Source organism: Aedes albopictus, chromosome 2 (genome assembly GCF_035046485.1).
Source record: "Aedes albopictus strain Foshan chromosome 2, AalbF5, whole genome shotgun sequence".
Taxonomy (NCBI): domain Eukaryota; kingdom Metazoa; phylum Arthropoda; class Insecta; order Diptera; family Culicidae; genus Aedes; species Aedes albopictus.
Window position 1 is genome coordinate 393,714,260 of NC_085137.1, and position 14,527 is coordinate 393,728,786.

A 14,527-nucleotide genomic window follows, 5' to 3' on the forward strand; every position below is an offset into this window, starting at 1 on the left:
GCAATTCCATATAGAAGTCCAGCCCGGAGGAATCTCTGAAGGAATTCCCGGAAGAATCCCGGACGGAGTTCCCGAAAAAATCCTGGAAGTAGTACCTAGAAGAATCCTGGAAGGAAATCTTAAGCAAACCCAGAAGTAGTGCCTGAGTGAATTCCGGAAGGAATTCCTGGAGGGATCCCGGAGAAGGTATTGGACTCACGGTGTTTGTAGGATTTCTGGAAGAGATCCATACAGGAGCTGAAGGAGTAATCTCGCCTAGAATTCCTGGAAGGAATTCCTGACGGAATTTTTCTAAGATGTTTCTGAAGCAATCGCGGGAGGAATTCCTGAAGCAATCCCCGAAAGAATTTCTAGAGCCATCCCGTGTAAAATTGCTGGAATTTCCAGAAATACTTTCCAGAATTCCAACAAAACTTTTAAAGAAAATCCAAAAGAAACTATTGGGAGCACCTCGGATTGAATTCCTGGAGGATTCCCGGAACTCATAGAAGAACCTCTTGAAGTTCCAGAAAAAAATCTTTGAAGAAATCCTGGAAGGAGCTTCTGGGGGAATCTCAGATGAAAACTTTTGAGAATCCCGGAGAAAATTTCTGAAGGAACCCCAAAAAATCTCAGATGGAGCTCCCTGAGGAATCGCAGAAGGAAATCTTAGAGGGATCCGAAAATACATTTGTGGAGAAACCACGGTAATTTTCCTGGATCTCAGGAAAAACTGCTGGGGTAATCCTAGAAAGAATTTCTGAAGGAATTTCAAAATTTGTTTGGGGAGCATTCATTAAGTACGTCACGCTAAAATTGAGAATTTTTGACCCCCATCCCCCTTCGTACGGGTTTTTCCTATACCTAATACTTTCACCAACCCCCCTCCCCCCTTGGACCCTGACGTACTTAATGGATGGCCCCTTGTAGACAAATTTCGAAAAGAATTCTGAAGGAATCTTGGATTTCTTGAAGTTCAAAATGTATTCCTTAAGTAGTCCCAGAAAGAATCTCTGAAATAATCCCGGGAGAACTTTCTCGGGGAACCCTAGCAAGAGCTCTTGAAGAAATCCCAGACAAAACATCTTTAAGAATCTCAGAAAAAACTCCTGGAAAACCCTTAAAAGGAACTTTCCCAGGGAATCCTAGAAGAAACTCCTGGAATAAATTTGTGGAGAAACCACGAAGGATTTCTTAGAGGTATTCTGAATCGAAGTCCAGAGAGGTGCCGGTGCCGCCATCAAGTCATAAATCAGCACACTTTTTCACGCTTGCGAACCCCACAACTTAATTTAAAACATGCCCGAAAGCGGACGGAGTTTTTCCAAGCCGTTATTGACTTAATAAAGTTTAGAATTCTCGAAAATGTCCATTGACAGCGCTAGCTACTCCCAAGTTCCATTTGTTGGTTCCTTGTGGAATTTCGATAGTTCTGGTCAATCACTGAATAACAACTACGAATTGTGTGGTCATCTATGCTCACACACACCAAACGCTTTCAGCAATATTTTGCTGAATTTTGCCGAGCTGAAGGGTTCAGCAAAATTTTTTGCTGAACTTTCGGCAAAGTTTGCTGAATTTCAGCAAAACGTTGCTGGTGATCAGCAGAGTTTACTGAACAAATCAGCAAAATTTTTCTGAATTTCAGCAAAATGTTTACTGAAACCTTCAGCTCGGCAAAATTCAGCAAAATTTTGCTGAAACCGTCAATCGATTTTTGGTGTGCATGCTCATGCTCACAATTGTGGGCTTCGTGGCCGTGCAGCCAGGGGCGTCAGTCGTCTGGCCGTTACATAAGTCTCGGAGTGCGGGTTCGATTCCCGCTCCAATCGGTGAAAACTTTTCGTCAAACGAAAGATTCTGCACTGGGCTACTGGGTGTGTGGTTGTTGTCCGTTGTCTCATTGAAATTTATGGATTTCATCCGGGATTCCTCCACTGATTTTACCCGCGATTTCTTCCGGATTCTTTCTCGGATTATTTTCGAAATTAATTCAGGATTTTCATCCGGGCTTCCTTCAGGTATTCCCCCCGTTTGGTAGCACAAGAACAACCTCAATGCAAACAATCTGCAATGATTGCGTCAAAGCCACGAAGGAAACAAAGTCTCTGGCAATCCTCAACTGCAAGCTCCAAGTGAAGCAAAAAAATAGAGGACATTCAATTAACAAATCGTCTGAAAATTGAGGGTTACCAACGCTCGTCCACAGAGTGATTCTTCTCAAAAAAAAAAAATCTATACACTTTTCGATAATTTCTTGAGAGATTTCTCCAGAAGCTCTGTTAGGAGATTTAACGGAAGTAAAGATTTCTCTAATAGTTCGCTAGTTTTTTCCTTTCGGCTTCCTCCAGGAATTTTATCAGAAATTCCTGTATGAATAGACTTCTTAAAAAGCTCCGTCAAGGGATTCCCCAGGAGTTCATTAAGAAATTCGTCCAGAAGGATCTTAAATGATTCCAGCATTAATTCCGTCAGTGATTGATTCAGGAAATAATTCAGGGATTCATTTCTTTGGACATTCCTCCAGAAGTTCGGTTAGTGGTTACTCCTGGCGTTTATTCAAGGATTCCCCTAGAATTTCATTCAGAGATTCCTCCAGGAATTTTTTTTTTATTCCTTCAGGAATGCTATAAGGGATTCATCTAGAAATGTCTTCATGATTTCCTCTAGGAATTTCCTCGGCAATTTTTTTTCAGGTTTTCTTCGATAAAAATTTCTTCAGAGATTTCTCTAGGAGTTAATTCAGAGATTCCTTCAGAAATAACTTTAGCGATTCTTCTGGGAATTTCATCAGGAGCTCCTTCAGCAGTTCCTATGTCCATATTTTTTTCTAGAAACATATTAAGAGATTTTTCCTGAAATTCTTCTAGAAAATTACTTGAGCAATTTCCTCTTGAATTTCTTGATGGATTTCTTCTGGAATTGATTAAGAGATTTCTCAGGAACTTATTCCAAGATTCCTTCAGGAGCTCCTGCAAAGATTTTCTAGGGAGTCTTCCAGGAACTCCAGAGATTCCTACAGGAGTTTATGCTTGAATTCTTCGTGCCGTTTTCCCTGAATACCTTGAGGGACTTTTTCACAAACTCCTTCATGGATTCCTCCAGAAACTCTTTCAGAGATTTGTTCATGAATTCTTTCAGGATTCCTTCTGAAGTCTCTTCTTGAATTTCTCCAGAAATTACTTCACTAATTTACCTGGAAATCTTTCTGTTGGAGTTGCTGAAGAGATTTTACCAGAAACTCCTTCAGGAAATTCTTCTCAAATTCCTTCTCCAAGTTCTCCAAAAGCTTGCTCCAGGAATTTCTTCAGGATTTTTTTTAGAAATATTCGAGGGACTTCTCCTGGAACTGCTGGAGATATTTCTCCAGAAACTCCATCAAGGATTCCTCCATGAACTTTTTTCACGAATTTCTTCTCAAATTCTCCATTGATCTTCAACAGTAACTTCTTCAAGAGATTCATCATGAACTCTTTCGTGGATTTCTCCGGAAACGCTTTTAGGGATTCCCCTAGAAAAGTCTTCAGTAGTTTCTCCAGGAACTCTTCCAGTAACTTCTCGCGGGATTTCTACAGGAATTCATTTAGGCATTTCTGCGTGAATTTTTTAAGATATTTCTGGGAGGATCTGGGAAATTCTTCATGGATTTCTCCAAGATCTCTTTCAGGGAAATTCTTCCACGAATTTATTCAGTGATTCATTCAAAAAAAATTTCAGACATTCCCTTAGAAGCTCCTGAATTTTATTCAAGGATTCCGGAAGAATATCCTTTAAAGGGCTTCCAGTTAGCCTAGTGGTTAGGTCTATGGATTGCCAATCCGGAGACGGCGGGTTCGATTCCCGTCCCGGTCGGGGAAATTTTCTCGACTCCCTGGGCATAGTGTATCATTGTACTTGCCTCACAATATACAAACTCATGCAATGGCAGGCAAAGGAGGCCCTTCAATTCATAATTAAGAAAGTGCTTAAAAAGAACACTAAGTTGAAGCGAGGCAGGCCAAGTCCCAGTGGGCCATAAAAAAGAAGAAGATCATTTTAAGATTCCTCCAGAACTTTTCCACTTGAATTCCTCCCAGAGCTCCTCAAAGTATTCAAGAAATTAATCTTGGTTTTCTTCAGATTTTTTTAAAGAATTCCTCCTGAAATTTCTTCAGGGTTCCTTCAAAATTTATTTTCAAAGAAAACTGCAGTTTTATTTCATGAGATTCTCCAGGAGTTCCTTCAGAGATTTGTCCTAGCATGATGTGTGGTTTTTTTCCTGGAATTTCTTCAAGGATTTTTTCATAAACTCTTTCAGGAACTCTGGAGGAATTGGAGGAACTGATTTCTGGAGGAATTTTGCGGGGTTTCCTACAGGAATATCTTCAGGGATTTTTTCCAGGAATTCTCTGAGGCATTTCCCCTGGAATTGCTGGAGAGATTTCTTCAGGAACTCCTTGAGTGTTTTTTTTTCTCAAATTCCTTCAAGGATTCAGGGATTCCTTCTGGAATGTTTCCAGGAATCGTGAGGATTTTTTTTTCAAGAAATTCATTCAGAACTTCTTCCTAGAAATCTTTTAGATTTTAGATTTTAGATTTTAGATTTCAGATTTAGAATTTCTTCAGGGACTCTTCCGGGAATTCCTTCAGGGTTTTCCCAACAAACATTTTTGCTGTATAAGAGTAGAACAAACCACTCTCACGCAAACTTTAGCTAAAGAAACTGCTATTCAACTAGATCTTGGGTCTTCAGGAGTTTCTTCAAGGATTCACTAGGAAGTGCTTTGGGGATTCACCGGGTAGTACTCTAGAGATTCCTTCAGGATTTTTTCCTTGATTCCTTCAGAGATTTTTCCTGTACTTCTTTGAGAGATTTCTCTTGAAGTTTCTGGAGAACTTCCCCCTGTAAGTGCTGGAGTGATTCTTCCAGGAACTCCTTCAGGTTTTTTTTTTCATTGAAATTCTGCAAGGACCCTGGAATTTCTGCAGGGATTTCTTCTGATATTGCTGGAAATATTTCCATCTAAGGCTCCTTAGGAACTCCTCATGGGACTCCTTCAGGATTTTTTCCAGGAATTTCAATTGAGATTTCTCCAGAAACTCCTTAAGAAATTCTCCAGAAACTAATACAGGGATTTCTCCTGGAAATCCGTTAGGATATTGTTGGGAGTTTTTCTCCAAAAACTCATACAGCAGCTCTTCAAGGATTCCTACTGAAATTCTTTGAAAGATTTTTCCTGAAGTTCAAATTTCTGCTGTAGTTCGTTAAGGTTTTCTTCCGGGAACTCCTACAGAGATTTCCAGCATGCTTTAGATGGATTTCGCCTGAAATTTCTCAAGTGATTTTTCCAGGAATATGTATCTTCTTTCAGGAATTTGTTCAGGAATTCCTCTAGAAAATACTCCAGGAGCTTCTCCTGGACTTCCTAGCTAACACGAAGTCCTTTATGATGTTGGATAAGATGCTAAAGTGGAGGCCTTATGCGTGAAGTGTACGTATATCGCCTCCACTTTAGCACCCTATTCAACATCATATGCGATTGTTTGTTGGCTGGGTTCATTTAAAAATTCCTCTAGGTGGTTTCAGGAATTTTCTCTGGTATTCTTTGAAGAATTTCTCCTGGAATTGCTTTAGAGGTTTTTCCAAGAACTTTCCAAGAATTATTTTTCGACAATTCCTTCGGAGATTTGTCCAAAAACACCTTCTGAGATTCCTGTAAAAACTCTTGTTCGTTTGTACACTTAATCACTGGTTCAGGAATCGTCGGATAATCGCACTTAAAGAATTGAACTCGCGGAGTAACTTTGACGGAAGATAGAGAGGTTTATTGATACTTAAATTTGTTCACAATAGTTCACTATGCAAACACTCGAATGGTTGGATAGAAAAATGGACTGTATCACTTGGTGTTTTATTTCTGACTAAAAATGTACAATGTAACAGAGTGGCTGCTGACCGCGTGCGATGTTTTCTGGACATCGGTTTTCTACCTGCGGTCGGCTCTATCGACGATCGTGAGGCGATCGATACGACCTAGAAATGTGCAACAGACTGATAATTTGTGTTTGATAGAACGGTACAACTATAACTGCTATCAATATTGCTCGGACACTAGCTACCTAATTGACTTTGTCGTGTTGGTCAGTCGATTAGAATTTGTACAGTAGTGATCAAAATTTTACAATCGATATTTGGCGCAAACAACTCTTTTAGAACATCTTTCTTCATCTTCTCCTTCTTCTCTTCTTTTTGATGAAATTCTTCAGCAAGTTCCTCAGCATTTCATTCTGGTGAACCTCCAGGGATCCATTAGAGGTTATCCCTGGAATTTATTACAGGATTTCTCGAGATGCTTCTTCAGGGATTCCTAAGGAAATAACATCCAAAATTCTTTTCTTGGAATTACTGAAGAAATTTCTCCTGTAATTGCTTTAGATATTTTTCCATGAATTCCTTCAGAGAATTCAATATAAACTCCTTCGGGGATCAATGATCAAGATTTTTTTTTCTGTACTAACGAGATTTTTAGCCCTCGGCTAGTTCATCTCGGGGGGATGATCAAGATATTTCGTACCACCAACAACACCGAAAACGATCATTTGAACGATGTTGACGTTTATTTTACTCTCTATGTGCTCTGTGTACGAAAGTCCGGTGGGGAGATGAGATAGTATTTTACCAACGACGATATGAACGCGCGGTGCGAAAACGGGTGGGTATCAGAAATGGAACCGGTTTACCTACCTCTACTACACCCCGACTTACTACGCACTGGTGGGGATAGTCTAAGAGTGATCCATGTCTGTGTACCCACGGTACATAGTTTTTTTTTATTTAAACTTGTTTTTACAATCTGTTTTAGATATCAGAAATCAAATGTTTTTTTTCTTTTTGCTTGTTTTAAAAATCAATAAAAAATAATTTAAAAAAAAAAACAGTAAAATTTATTGGTCTATCCCGGGATACTGGAAAATATTGTGGCTGGAATCGAATGGTAATGGTTTTGAAAAACGAAATTATATAACATTCCACATAGGTCTGCGGCCAATATTACTCTCATTGAGTATTCAAAAAATTTCAAGTACATTATTTCAATCCAACAAATAGTTTCCGGGTTATGCTTAAAAAATAAGTTTTTTTAAATGCCCTTTCCGAACTATTAAGAATAAAGACTAGAATCGAAAAAAATGAGACACTCAAAATAATGTATAACTTTTGATTGCGTTCACAAAAATAGCTGATTTTTTAACCAGGAATAGCATGTTATGTGTAGTTAATGCCCTATTAATTCCATCAAAATCGGTTCAGTATTGGCGCAAATATTGTCGATACAATAAAATGTGATTTTGGAAATTTTGGGCTTCCATTTTAAAAATTGTTTAGGCTATAACTTGGTTGTTACCTAATCAAAACGTCTGAAAATTTGACAGTAAGTTCTTCAAGTAAGTCATAATTAGTGGTGAAAATTTCATTATGATCGGTTCAGTACTTTTTTTAACAATTCTAACAAAAAAAACGGGGTTTTCAAATTTTGGGCACTTTTTAACATTTTAAAATCAGTGTGCATTATTTTGACTGTAGTATTGGCAACACTGTCCCGATTTTTTTTTTTTGAAACACTGACAGTGTAAAATCGTAGTGTTAATCTGTTCTCAGTGAAAATTTCAGCCATTTTGATTGAACATTTCAAAAGTTAGAGCAGTTTGGATGTCACTATACCAAAAACCACATCTGCTTATTGTGACATAGTGCTACATATATGGCTATAACTTTTTAAAGGTCAAATCAAATTGAATGAAATTTTGACACAATACATCTACATACATATTTTTTGTACAGACAAATTTTTATTAAAATCGGTTCAGTATTTTTGGCTCTACAGTTTTTGGTAAAAAATGTGATATTTTTTAAAGTGTTTGTGTGGCCCAAGATTCTCAAATGGTAAGTCTCTTGTTTCGACGATATCTCCGCCAACACTTAACCGATTTTGATGAAATTTTCATGATATTAACTACACATAATGCACCACTCCTGGTAAAAAAATCAGCTATTTTTGTGCACGCAATCAAAAGTTATACATTATTAATGTATATACATTATATACATTCGCGTCTCATTTTTTTCGAGTCCAGTCTTTATTGTAAAATAAATAATACGAATCCTGTTTTAGATCGAAGCTCAGGCATTAGCAAAATGTCAGTTGAATTGAAAAAGGTCGCGTTTACGCGATACGTGCGTTGAGTTTGAAATGCGCTATAGAAATTTCGAAGTAAACATCTAATTTTTGAAAGTTGAGGTAAACTTACTGTGTTTTGAGAAATTTTAATGTAACAACCAACTGAGTTATAATAAACCATGATATGCATACAATAATTCCCCCTTTAAATGGAGCATGCTTAGTTCAAAAAATCTATAACTACAGCTCTCTGACGAATCCAAACCTCGAGTAATTCTGGGTTTCATTCCCTAGCACAAATCTGTGCTAAGCAGTACATATTGTGTTGTGATTCATCTCATTTGAGTAAAGAATCCCTGAGCTAACATACCACCCCACAATTGATTCCAATACCGTTTCTTTCGACAAAAATTTTGAACATGGGTAAGAGTGGCGAGATTGGGTCAAAACATTTTCTGAAATATCTCACCAAATATTGCGAATATCGAATCAAAAACTTTATGGTGGCATCGTCTTAGCTGCCGGCAGCTGCTGTTGGAAAATTAAAGGTCTAGGACAATAAGTTATTTTTTGATAAATCATCTAAAAAAGCATGGAAATGTGGCTTTTTTAATTGCCATTTTTAAGTCTCGGTGAAACATCACACTTTTAGGTGGATTGAATCTTTTTAGAATCTGAAACTCATATCCATCATATATACCCAGACAATCAATTTACACATATAATGAAGTTTATGTTCATGTTATACGTACTTTTATGCGGTAAAGTTACATAGCATAAGATGCAGTAAAAGTGCCTTATGCGTACAAAAATGGAGGCGCTATACGTGCATTGACGGAAAAATAATAAAGCTATATGACTTCAGGCGATATCTTATGCGATGCACGATGTGCACTATTGCGACGTAATATAGCATCTTATGCGACTTAATAATATTCGAAAAAAAAAACAATTCTTGTTACCTCAGTATCGAACTAAGAACCTTTAGATTTTCGAGCCACACTTCACACTGATTAAGTGTCATGACCTTCTAACTCACCTCAGTGTTGGAATGCACTTGGTTTCCCTACGCTATCTGGAGCTGAAAATGACGAAACGTGATTTCCCGCACAGTTATCACTACCTCTCTCTTGCTAGCACCACCCATTATAAATTATCAGGTCATTAAAACAAGAATGATGACTTTATAACTTGCTTTGTAACCAGAATTATGACTGTTAACTTTCTTGTAGCTTTTTGGCACATCAACAGCACCTCTATCGTTGTTATTACATATCACATCGCAGTATACCAACGTTAACGATTCTAGCTTATGCGAGTTTGTATGCACATTTTAACGAGTTTATTTTTACTTTTATGCGATGTAGTTTGTACACCAATGCGAGTTTCACTGACATAATAAGAAAAGTACCAAGCAAAGTCGTATAATCATCGCAGTGCGAATTCAATTGAGACTTTGCGAGTCCGCTCGAACTCTTTTGCGAATAAGTAAAGTTCGTCGCAATTAAACATCAGAATATCGTCTACTACGATGTAGTTATATATTATAAAAGTTAATTTGCACTCTTATATGATTTTACAAGATACATCGCAATAAATTCAAAACATAACATCATATATGCGATGAAAATTGTCCCTCAGCCGTATATATATATGCGATAGTGAGTTAAAATAGTATGCGATTTCTGGTTGTCTGGGTAATCTATTATTGATTATTATCAACTTTGACCAGAACTTTATCAACTTGCTTTGTTGATAATGCAGAACAAATTTGGTTGCCTTGGCCCATTCTCACCCCCTCGAAGGAATGAGAGTGGGTCAATTTTCAAACACTTGTAGTATTTAGAATAATTTACGAACTCTTAATATTTTTTCATCATTTGTGCATGCATTACCAAAGATCACATTCCAATGATCAAAGGACATTTTCACTCAAAGACGCAAAAGTTTTTGAACAATCAGTATGAAAGTATGCATTTTTTACCCATTCCCACCCCCCAACGACGGTACCTGTTTTCACACTCTCACTTTATTCTTACATTCACGCACACTGAAACAATGTAATATACAACATTTACCATTATATTCAATTTTCAACCGTGAGGAATTACCAGGAGCAGGTTAATAAAATGTTCAATCTAATTACCGTCGTTACAATTCAACCACACACTAAAGATACTAACAAGGACCTGGAAAGAGATGATCTAAGCTTCTAAGTGGCACGATGATGCTTGCTACAGCTGTTCGATACGGTATGATGCGGAAAGGCGATGATGAGCTGAAAAGATGGTTACGCTGTTAAGGCTTCGCTATTGCTAGTTAGGCTACTATTTAATAATAAGAACAGAAACACGATTGTTAGGTATATGTACAATAGTTAGCATTCATATCGGAACAATAGCGTAGTTACACATACACGTACGTCAATCGAAACGAAGTACCGAAGGCAGTTCAATGATAGAAGATGGTCGAAGAAGAAAGAATCATTATTTCACACGCAACAACAATAGGCACATACACAGAGAGAGACACGATGATGTTAGTTTTTGTTTCGGAATGGTATGATTGTTGTTTCACAACAAGATGATCATGAGAAAGCACCAAAGGAAGAGAAGAAACAGAAAGAAAACATCTTGTAATGATTGGAAACGTTTCTGCGTTTGTTTATGTAACGAAATGTAACAACATTCTACTGACAATGATAATGAGTAAATTTTTACACTGACACGACAGCAATGAGTTCGATTGGGTATGCCAATTTGACACAGTTTTTTTTTTCTTCTTCTCATGATGATTTTCGGCAGTTGTTCACTTGGTACTACGCTAAGAGAATGGATTTGAAAACGGGAATCACTTACAGGTTCAAGGTGTATGCAGGAGTTGAATAGAACTGAACATGACGATCTATTGCTGCAACAGCATCTCATGAATTGGCGGGTTTTACTAAAAATGAATAGAGGAAAAACGAAGTGGAAGATGAGTATTGTTTGTACATTTGTGGAATGATGGTTATGGTTGTGGTTATTATCATAATGTGCAGTTTTGGAGTTTTGTTTATCAACTTGGACAGTCAGTGACATTATATTTGCAAAGTTCGTTGTTTTTACAAAGTTGACCTACATACTTTTGAACTAAAAAATAAGCATTTCAGCAGAGACATGCTTTCCTTTGAGTGCTGAGATCATTCCATATTGTCATTATTTTCCTAACAAACGACTATCCCAAAGAACACCATTATCCCTCTCAATGACTGTCTTCCAACTTGATTTGAACTCGACAGATCCCTCTCATCGCATCTCACGCTCAACAACTCAACAAATCCATCCCATTGACAGCGACCCATTCGCACCGAACAATAGCAGACACGACGGGTCCCAAATTATCCTCGCACTAATTGAATGTATACGATTGGGTTCGTTATCAACCTGTTTCAAAAGTTCACCCAACCCCAAACTCCGCCAAGTGAGGCAAAAGGTTATGCATATGAATCAGTCAAGTGAATTACCCATTTATTTTCCAGCATGATACACCTCGACACTGGTGGCAGTTGCTGCCAAAAGCCGCCGTCTAATCCAGCGCTATCATACATCAACCAACTAGGGAGGCAAGGCTGGTACTCTTCCTTCAGCACGACTCGACGGGGAAAACCACACACTCTAAAACGAGCGTAAATTTTCAGGTCGTTTCTCACTCCTTGCACTCGGGACTTTCGGCCCACCGAACGGTGGTGGAAGCCCCCTTTTACAGATAGATACCTATGTCTGTGCCTAAACTGAACACTTCTGGTAGCCAAATTATATCTGCGTAGAAAGCAGCTGTTATAAAATAGCAGCCAGGGCAATGAACACTTAAAGGTAGGAAAATCCTGTGTTTATTTTTGTTTACAAAATGTGCAATGTTAAACTAATTTACCACTTCATTGAACTTTAACAGTATTATGAAAAATACCAAATTTCAGAAAATGAATTGAAACACTTCAAGGGTAAAAATAATATTGGTATTGATAGGTATTTTAAAAGTTCCATTAAGAGATATCAATTGTGAAGAAATATAAAGAAACATAAAAAACTTTGTGAGTTGAAAATATAGAGTTTTGCAGTCTTCGAAAAATGTTAGAAATGTAATACTCCAAAAGAAATTACATCAAATGTTATCCAAGGAAGACTTTTTTATGGTTTTATCCTACCTTATCTGTTTTCAAAAAAACACCTCTTGAACTATAAGAGCTGAAACTCATCGTGATTTGTTGGTGGAGAATTTGGCAAGTCAACAATCATGCACGAACCCTGAATACTTCATAAGTTGATAAGCCTTTATAATAAATAACGTTCTAGGAGTAGACATTTCCGGATCCCCAACCTGCTGAATTTGTGAATATACAACTTTTTCGAATTCCTAGATTAGATTGGACTTTTCAAACACACATCCATTTTTCGAAATTTTTGAAAACCTTCGTCAATACTACACTGTTGAAAATGCTTTGACATCCATCTGCACAACAGAAACATGTGCTCGATGAACAAATTGAGATTTGAAATTATGAAAAGAAGTTCACGTACTCCGGTGAGACACGAACTCACGACTCCCAATTCGCTAGACGGGCGCTTCTATTCCTTCAAGCTACGGAGTCACTCGACTATCTCCGTCGCCAGTAGGCCTAGAACTGAACTCGATTCCACAGTCGCACATGGTTATCTTCTTTTCACAATCCAAACCTCCTTCGGATGGGATTAGATGAACATCTAACACATATACTGTTGTGCTCTCGACAATTAAAAATAACTTCCTCTCCCGCTTTGACATACATGTGCACAACAGTGTATTTTTTTTTGCGTAATCGTTCTTTGGAGCAGGGATGCCATATATACAGATTTATCTGCATAACAGGTATACCTCGATTAAGTTGACCCTCGATTATATAGGCCCTCGATTTTATGAACTTCGATTTTATGTATATTTTACCTCGATTTTATGTACAATTTTTTAATGGTAGAATTTTTAATATTCAATCAGTTTAAAACTCGTAGCTTGCATCATGGTAACTTATAATGCAGGGGTTTTCAGCCTTTTGGCACGCGGAGCACTACATATCAATAAGCTGTTTTGTGGAGCACCCATATTAGCGCCAAAGTATACCTCATAACATACTTAGTTTTATATATATTTACATTAATCTCATGCTTCCCTTTCTGACCTCATTTTTTTAGAAATATATCGGGCTTTGTCGATGATCACGATGAGCGGGGGTGATTCTCTGGCGATATGTTTTATAGATCCCTTAGCAATTACAACATTACTGACGGATGCATGCAAACTGCTCATTCGCTAGACTTTTCTTCAAATTTTTCTAACAAACTTTTCTCAACATTTCTTATGACTTCCTCATTGAGAATACGGCACAATCGGTGAAGTTCTAGATTTTTAATAATGAGCTAAATGTTTGTATGATGAGGAGGTTAATTCTCCGTTTCTGCAAGGAAATGGTACAAAAAATCGTGGGTATTATGAGTCTTTGTCAAACTTGATACTGTTTGCGCAAAGCTTTGGGAAACCGTGCTGTTGGAAAGACAAGAAATGGACAAAAATAACAACAATGTTTTGTTCAAACAGCTTCAAATTAGACAAGGAATCATAATACTCATGCTTTTTGCATGACTTCCTCGCAAAAAAAAAAACGGAGAATTTACCTTCTCACCATACAAAAATTCTGCTAATTACAGTCGACTCTCTACATGTCGATGTTATATACAGGGGATAGACAAAATGATCGGGACAGGCAAAACTTTCCCTCCTCAAAACATATTCAAATCGTTGTAACTTTTCGAAAAATGCATCAAATATTCTCAAATTTTCACTGTAAATGGATCAACTAGTTGTGTATCAGTGGACAAAATTTGGAAAAGATCGGGCTATTCTGCACGAAGTTATAAAGATACTAGAAAAAGGTATATTTATCCGATAGCCAACTTTGAGCTGTTATACCTCCGGATTCAATTAACCGAATGCAAGGAAATTTTGACCATTAACGACTTATATAATGAGCTATGAAAAACATTTGACTCAACTTGAAATTATTAACAAGAAAAAAAAAGTTATAGCGATTTCATTTATTTTATGATTTTTTAGTAAATTGGTCTATTTTTAATATGCATCCCATTACTTTTTCAATAAATTGCCGGCTGGGTTGTTACTTTTTTTCAAAACATATTTATATTCAAGACAATTAGACGGAATATAGATAAACTATAATTAACATCTTGAATTTTGAAACGATGTTAAAATTTAAGAAAATTTGGTGTTTTATTAGAAAAATAATCTAACCGTTATAATTTTCTTCCGTGTTAAGAATATTAAGTTAAGTCAAAAGGTTTTCAAAGCTCATTATATAAGTC

General features: G+C 37.2%; 1 protein-coding gene across 5 annotated transcripts in view; it reads right to left on the minus strand.

Annotated features, from left to right (window-relative positions):
* The window catches only part of LOC115253878 (uncharacterized), a 139,998-nt gene that overhangs the window by 93,591 nt on the left and 31,880 nt on the right, over positions 1-14,527 (minus strand). Inside the window, exons 2-3 of one of the 5 annotated variants that reach the window (XM_029879174.2) lie at positions 10,994-11,078; positions 10,319-10,413 (exon numbers count right to left, since the gene is read on the minus strand). The gene's annotated coding sequence lies outside the window, so the exon portion shown is untranslated. Of the gene's footprint in view, positions 1-10,281; positions 10,463-10,993; positions 11,079-14,527 lie in introns of all 5 variants that reach the window. The other 4 variants (XM_062853224.1, XM_029879175.2, XM_062853223.1 and 1 more) reach the window with 4 other exon arrangements.